Consider the following 7,513-nt stretch of genomic DNA (forward strand, 5'->3'; position numbering starts at 1 on the left):
CATACATGTGAAAGTTGGACAATGAATAAGGAAGACCATAAAAGAACTGATGCATTTGAATTAGGTTGTTGGAGGAGAATATTAAAAGTAACATGGGCTGCCAGAAGAACAAACAAATCTGTCTTGGGAGAAGTGCAGCCAGAATGTGCTTCATCTTTTATTCTTTGGACACATAATCAAGAGGGACCAGTCCCGGGAGAAGGACGTTATATTTGGTAGAGTGGTGAGTCAGCGAAAAAGAGGAAAGCCCCTAAGGACATGAGGAAATGACACAGTGGCAGCAGCAATGGGTTCAAACCTAACAACAATTTTAAGAATGGTGCAGATCTGGACAGTATTTCATTCTGTTGTGTGTAGGGTTATTATGAGTCACTATGGAAGATTTCAAACTCTTGAGTTCCAGACAAACAAACAAATCATCAAACTTTTTAACAGGTTGACTTACTAGGGTAGGTATGAGAGGAAAAGAAGAGGAAGAGAGAAGGGCTACTTTAATGTTAAGTACTCATGAGAGTTGCAACTCTAAAACCAATTCCTTCTTTCTGTCTACTAAAAAAGCTAAGAGTCTATCAAACTATCAAACACAACAATGTGGTGCCAATAAGGTCCCTCTTTCAGTGACATTTGCATTTTACTAGAAGACTCTGAATGATGCAGAATTCATCAAAAGAAGATGGAAGGAAAGCACAGTTATTGTATCAAAAAGAAATGGTGATGTTCAACTGTTTCAAGAGGTAGGATATGATCAAGAACCAATGGTACTGAAGGAAGAAGTACTACTGACATCAAGTAGATTTCTCTATTGGGTTTCTGACACTACATGAGCAGAGAACCTCATCTTTCTTCTGTGGAGTGGTTGGTGGACTTGTTCCACCAACCTATGTGGTTAGCAGCCCAAGGCCTATCTCACAGTGCCACCAGATTAGTTTGAGTAAGATATTAAGAAATGCTTTTAACATTTGGCCCAAATACAAGGCAGATGCTTCCCTAGTGCTTATATAGCATTGCTAGCTCATTGCTCAAATATGTTCAAATCAATAAGTGGCTCAAATGTGTTCAAAGCAGTACACATTTTCCTTAAGTGACCTCTACTTGGAGCCTCAAAAGTCCTCTGCCTGCCTTTCTGCCTGGCTCTGGGTGGTTTTTCTCTGATTGGGTTCCTATCTGTGTATTCTTGTCTCTTGTGCTGATGAGGATGTATCTGTATTGTTACCACAGTTATAACTCACATCAAGGAATGTTAGTTATGAAGATGCCAGTGGTGGTGGTGGTAGTGGTGATGTGCTGTGGAGTTGGTTCTAACTCACAGCGACCTTGAGTAGGATTTCTGAGGAGCAGTGGGTGGGCTTCAATGGCCAACTTTGTGGTTTTCAGTCAAGTGCTGATCCTACAGCACCATACTGGGAGCCCTGCAAGGCTATAAATCTTAATGGGAGCAAAAATCTTTATGTTTCTCCTGCAGAGTGATTGGTAGATAGTTAGCAGTCCTACACATAACCCACTATGTGACCAAGGCTCTTAATGATGATGCCAGTAGTTACCAGATAAAGTGCTTGTTGATATAATATTACCATTTGAATTCAACAATTGTGTGAGAGGAATGTATCTTCATCGTCATTTTAGCTGAGGAAACTGGGTAAAAAAAGCATAAGTAGCTCTCCCTAGGTCACCCAGAGAGCAGGAAGCAATGTTAGTTGTTCTTGTTGCTGAAAAGAACCAGAAGAGGGAGCAGATTTCCACAGAGTGGACAGATGACCTCAGGAGTCAAGTGGGAGGAGGACAAACATCCATTTTTCTCTTGTCACTTAGCCCCAGGCCTGGCGAGACGTGGGAAATAGACGGCATGAGCACTCACTATAATATCTGCAGTTCATAAGTTAGAAATTAGCAATCAGCCCTCTTTCACACAGGACGCAATAATAGGCTCTGGCACAATCTCTATAATTTGGTTTTGCAAAGCAAACAGGAAACAAGCACATTTGCACTGCTGTTTCACTGTGAGGAGGGCTGGCATCTGCCAACTCCAAGGCTAGATTTCCTTGTCAATATTGTATTTACTATCCTGGTCACACGAGCAGGGAGAGAAGGATGAGTCACACTTAACTGACTGCTAAATTAGGAAAATGTAATCCATTTATTTCTTTCAAATTAGATTCCCTCAAAGCATTTTGAAGCGTTTTCTCTTCAGCAACCATAGTCACAACCTAAACAGCTAAGCTATTCCCAAACTGCTCTAATCTGGCTCTCTATCATAAGTAAATACATCATCATTTTGTAGCATTCTCTTCCAATATTAGGTCAGGATTTTGAGTTTATTCACCCTCATCTGCAAATGCCAAACCACTTTAGACTTGCCTTTGTTTTACTCATCTTTCCTTATACGTCACTATCTACCTTCCAGAACCTTTACAACACATCATATTGAATGATTTCTGTTTCTAGCAAATAACAGTGCAGTCCTTAAGCAATCAGAATCACAGACCATTAGATCTGTGAGGAATCTAGTGGATCCTTCAATGTGACTTCCTCATTTTATAGATAAACAAAATAGAGACCCCATAAGACTGAAATAATAAGATTAGAACTAAGGTCTCTAGTGCAAGTTCCCACTGCATTTCCTATTTTCTGTGTATATCAGCCTCTACTAATAATCACATTTGAAGCTCAGTATGCACAGAAACCTGGTCAGGGAAGTGTAAAATTTGTGATGGTCAAAACAATGAAAAAAGCAAAGCAGTGACCATTCCAGTCAGTTCCTAGAAAGTGCACTTGGAGTAAATTTAAATTCACTGGGCTACACAATTTCTTTTGTAGAAGGTGATATTCTTAATTCTATTGGGCAGATCCAACTCATGGTGACCCCAAACACAATGCCACCAAACACTTCCTGATCTTGTGTCATCCCCATGATGACTTGCAGACTGAAATGTTATGATCCATAGAGTTTTCATTATTGCTGTTGTTGTGAAGTGCTGGCAAATTTGTTTCGACCTACAGCGATCCTGTATAAGGTTTCCGAGGAGTGTCTTGTGAGCTGGAACTGCTGACCTTACAGCTCAAAGTGACTTTGCAGTCCAGCACATTAACCCACAGCACCACATCAAGACTCATTAGCAGACACTCATTTTAGATGTACCCCAAATTACAACAGAGTTCTGTTCTGATGATTTTTGTTATAAGTTGGTGTTTTTTTTCTTCCATAAGTTGGTTTTGATGTTAGTCAAATACCTCATTTTTCTCTTTTAGTTTTCATTATAATTGATTTTTATTATCAAAATCTTTATAAATCTGATCTGTATCTTTGAAAGCTGGAAACATTATATATAAACTTTTAAGTATATCTTAACATTATATCCAGTGCATACTAGTGATGTACCAAAAACAAAGAATCCAAAACAAAAAAACCAGACAGTTGTAAGTGTGGTTCATTGTAACTAGAATAGGTTGTAAATTGGTGACTACTTGTGGATAACTAAACTGTACTTCCTAGTTTGCTGTAGTCTGGTAGCTCTGCTGAAACCTGTTTAGCATGACAGCAATAAACAGGTCTCCACTGACAGACAAGTGGTGAGTGTGCCCAAGATGCACTGGCTAGGAATTAACTTTGGAAGGTGGGGATTCTACCACGGCACTATCAATGTTTTATTCTGTAGAAGGTAGTTAAATGCACTCTCTCAATCTGTATCTATTGTTGTTCTGATTCATAGTGAATGAAACACTGCCCGGTCCTGTACCATCTCACAATTGTTGTTACACTTGGGCCCACTGCTGCTGCCATTGTGCCAATCCATCTTGTTGGGGGTCTTTCTCTTTTTCATTGGCCCTCCACTTTACCACTTTACATAGCCCTGATGTCCTTCTCCAGGAACTGGTCCCTCCAGATAATATGTCCAAAGTATGAGAGATGAAGTTGCACCATCCTGGCTTCTAAGGAGCACTCCAGCTGGACTTTTTCCAACACAGACCATGTTGTTCTTCTGGCAGTCCAAGGTTCCTTCAAAATTTTTATCCAATACCACAACTCAAATGAATAAATTTAACTTTCTTATTCATTATCCAACTTTCACATGCATATGAGGCTATTGAAAATACCATGACTTGGGTCCTCAAACTGTTATCTTTGCTTTTGGAACTAAAAAGGTCTTGTGAAGCAGATTTGTCTAATGCACACTATGTCATTTGATTTCTTCACTGCTGCTTCCATGAGTGTTAATTGTGGAACCAAGCAAAAACAAGTCTTTGACAACTTCAATCTTTTCTCAATTTATCATGATGTTATTTATTGGTCCAATTGTGACGATTTTTGTTTTCTTTATGTTGAGGTGCAATCCATACTGAAGGCTGTGGTCTTTTATATTCATCAGTAAGTATTTAAGTCCTCTTCACTTTCAGCAAGCAAGGGTGTATCATCTGCATATTGCAGATTATCAATGAATCTTCCTCCAATCCTGATGCCACATTCTTCTTCATATAATCCAGATTCTTGGATTATGTGCTCAGCATAAAGGATGAATAAATATGGTGAAAGAATACAACCATACAACCCTGGTACACACCAATTCCTAAAAATTTGCTGACTTGAATCAAGGTCTGAGTTCTTATTTAATATGCATTCAGGAATAAATATGGAAGTTAATTTTCTGTCTTCATTTTAGCTCCTGTAATAATAACTCTAAGGAGCTCTGGTAGCGTAGTGGTTACAAATTGGGCTGCCAACCTCAAGGTTAGCAGTTTGAAACTATCAGCGGCTCCACAGGAGAAAGATGAGGCTTTTTGCTCCCATAAAGATTTGTAGCCTTGGAAACCCTATACAGGGTTGCCATGAATTGGAACTGACTCCACGGCACACAATATATTAGAGAAATAAAAAATTGTATCAGCTGTAAAAGCACCTTGACTAGTGATAGTCACATAATAGGAAAGCTGTAAATTTTCATTCCCTTCCTTCTTTCATTGAGATCTAAGACTCACCCAAAGCAATGATTTGATTTAGATTAAGATGTTAAAGTATCAGTCTTAGCAGTGACACTATTTTCTGTGTGTTTTTATCAGAGAGAGCTTTGGCTCCGAAACATATTTTGTTTCTTTCAGATAAGTCTATTCTCCCTTCTCTCCAATGCTACCCCAAAGAACAGATTTGAAACATATCCACAGCTATAGTAGCTGTCATAGAGTTTAACAAATGAGTGTGCTGAAAGTAAGGAGGTTTTTTGAAAGAGAAAACAATTCACGAATTGGGAAACACAGGATCGAGAAGCTCTCAATACACGTTCTGTAAAGTGAAGAGTGCAAAGGATTTTTATCACTTAGGGAAAGTAAGTGTAAGTCGTTACAATCATGGTAGTTTGGTACTAGACTGTTAAGCACAAGGTCAGCGGTTCAAACCCACCACCCACTCTCTGAAGCCCTATATAGGGTCTCCATGAGTCGGAACTGACATAATGGAGTGTAATAAAAACAACATAAGGCAATAGCAAGTTAAGATTCTACAAGGTTAGCTAACAGATTTTGTGGAGATAATCTAGCAAGAAATAATATGCTACACATAAGAAACCCACCAAACTCACTACCAACAAGTCAATTCTGACTCATAGGGACCCTATGTAGGACTTCCAAGGCTGCAAATCTTTAGAGGAGTAGAAAGTCTCCTCTTTCTCCCATTGAGCGGCTGGAGTATTTGAACTGTTGATCTTGTGGTAACAGGCTGAGACATATAAGAAGGGGTTTCAGAAACTTTGTGAGTAGAAATCCTCTGCTACATTTAAGAAGGGGCTTCAAACAGTTTGTAAAACAATGGAATGGAAAGAGAATGGAATTTGACCACAAACTTTTTGAAGTCCACTCATACATTCTTTATGTTGCACAAAGATTATTTCAAGACCCTCTGGAAAAATATTCCCTGGAAAACATTTCTTCACAAAATGTATTTTAGTCTCTTTCATTGTTTGCTGACTGTGGTTAAAGTTTTATTGTTCTTAAAGTTTCTGCAGTCTTCTCTAAAAGTTACTGACCTAGCAGAGCACAGTGGAAACTTACAAACATGACAGATTGTAGTCTTATGCCAAAAATTAAAAAGGAGTCTGATTTTGGACAAGAACATAGCTCTTTTCTAATAATCAGGAGCCTAAACTATTAATTTAAGGTATTCTTATTCAAAGCAGAGAATATAGAAGAAAGCTCAAATGTTAAGAGAATTCTTGAATAGATCTTTAGACCAATTGACTTAGGAAAAATACATTCCAGTGGGGTTCATTAGGGAGCATGATGGTTCCTTATGATAAGCATTGGATTTCAAACCACAAGGTCCATGTTTCAAGCTTTACAGAAGAAAGGTAACGCTTCCTGCTACCTTGAAGATTTAAATAAAATTGGAAATCCTTACTATGAGTTAGAATGGACTCCAGGACACTTAATAACAATAACAACAAGAACTCATTAAGATATTCATATTTGTAGCAATATTTATTAAGTGCCTCATACTTGTTAGACACTGTGATAAGGATACACTAGAACCTTGATGATAGAATGTTTAAGTGCTTAGCTCCTAACTGGAAGGCTGGCAGTTCAAATTCACCAGCTACTCCATGGGAGAAAAACGTGGCAATCTGCCTCCTTAAGGTTACAACCTTGTAAACACTTTGGGGCAGTTCGACTCTGTGGTATAGGGGTGCTGTGACTTGCAATCAACTTAACAGCAATAGGTAAAATAGACACAGTTCCTGTCTTTATCAATATTTACAGTCCAGTGGGAGATACAAACAATTTAATGATTAGGTATGAAGAATACCTACATAGTGCGATAAGAAAATTACAAGAAGAACAAGAAGAGTGTTAAAAGAAAGAATGGGGAATTATTTTTTGAAGAAGAGACATGCAATTTAAGGGCTAAAGGAATGTGAGCAAGGTTCCAAGTAAAGTGTACTTCATGTGCAAAGGTCCTGAGGCAGGAAACAGCTTGATATTTGTTAACCAAGAAAAAAGAAAAGTACAATATGAACAGAATATTTTGGATGAAAAAGAGAGTGGAGTGAAAAAAGCACTAGAAAATAAGGAGACTTTAGTTCATGTAGGGCTTTGTAGGTTAAGATCAATTTAAAGGTTTTGTAACAAATAAAAGGTAGAATCTGGACAAATCTGGAATATATATATGTATCTATAGATATAGATATAGTTGTTGCTATGTGCTGTCAAGTCAGTTCTGACTCATAGCGACCCTGTATAGGGTTTCCAAGGAACGGCTGGTAAGCTTGAACCACTGACCTTGTGGTTCAAACTGACCTTGTAGTCCAGTGCATTTACCCACAGCACCACACCAGAACTCCATATATCTATCTATATGTGTTGCTGTTAAGTGCTGTGGAGTCAGTTCTAATTGATAGCTATCCAGTCTAGGATTTCTGAGGAGCAGCTGGTGGGTCTGAACTACTGATCTTGTGGGTCGCAGTCCATTGCTGATCCTACAGCACCACACCAGGAGTCCATATATACCAGATATACATATATATATATATAT

The sequence above is a fragment of the Chrysochloris asiatica genome, unplaced genomic scaffold, assembly GCF_000296735.1.
Source record: "Chrysochloris asiatica unplaced genomic scaffold, ChrAsi1.0 scaffold00001, whole genome shotgun sequence".
In the NCBI taxonomy this organism is placed as follows: Eukaryota; Metazoa; Chordata; class Mammalia; order Afrosoricida; family Chrysochloridae; genus Chrysochloris; species Chrysochloris asiatica.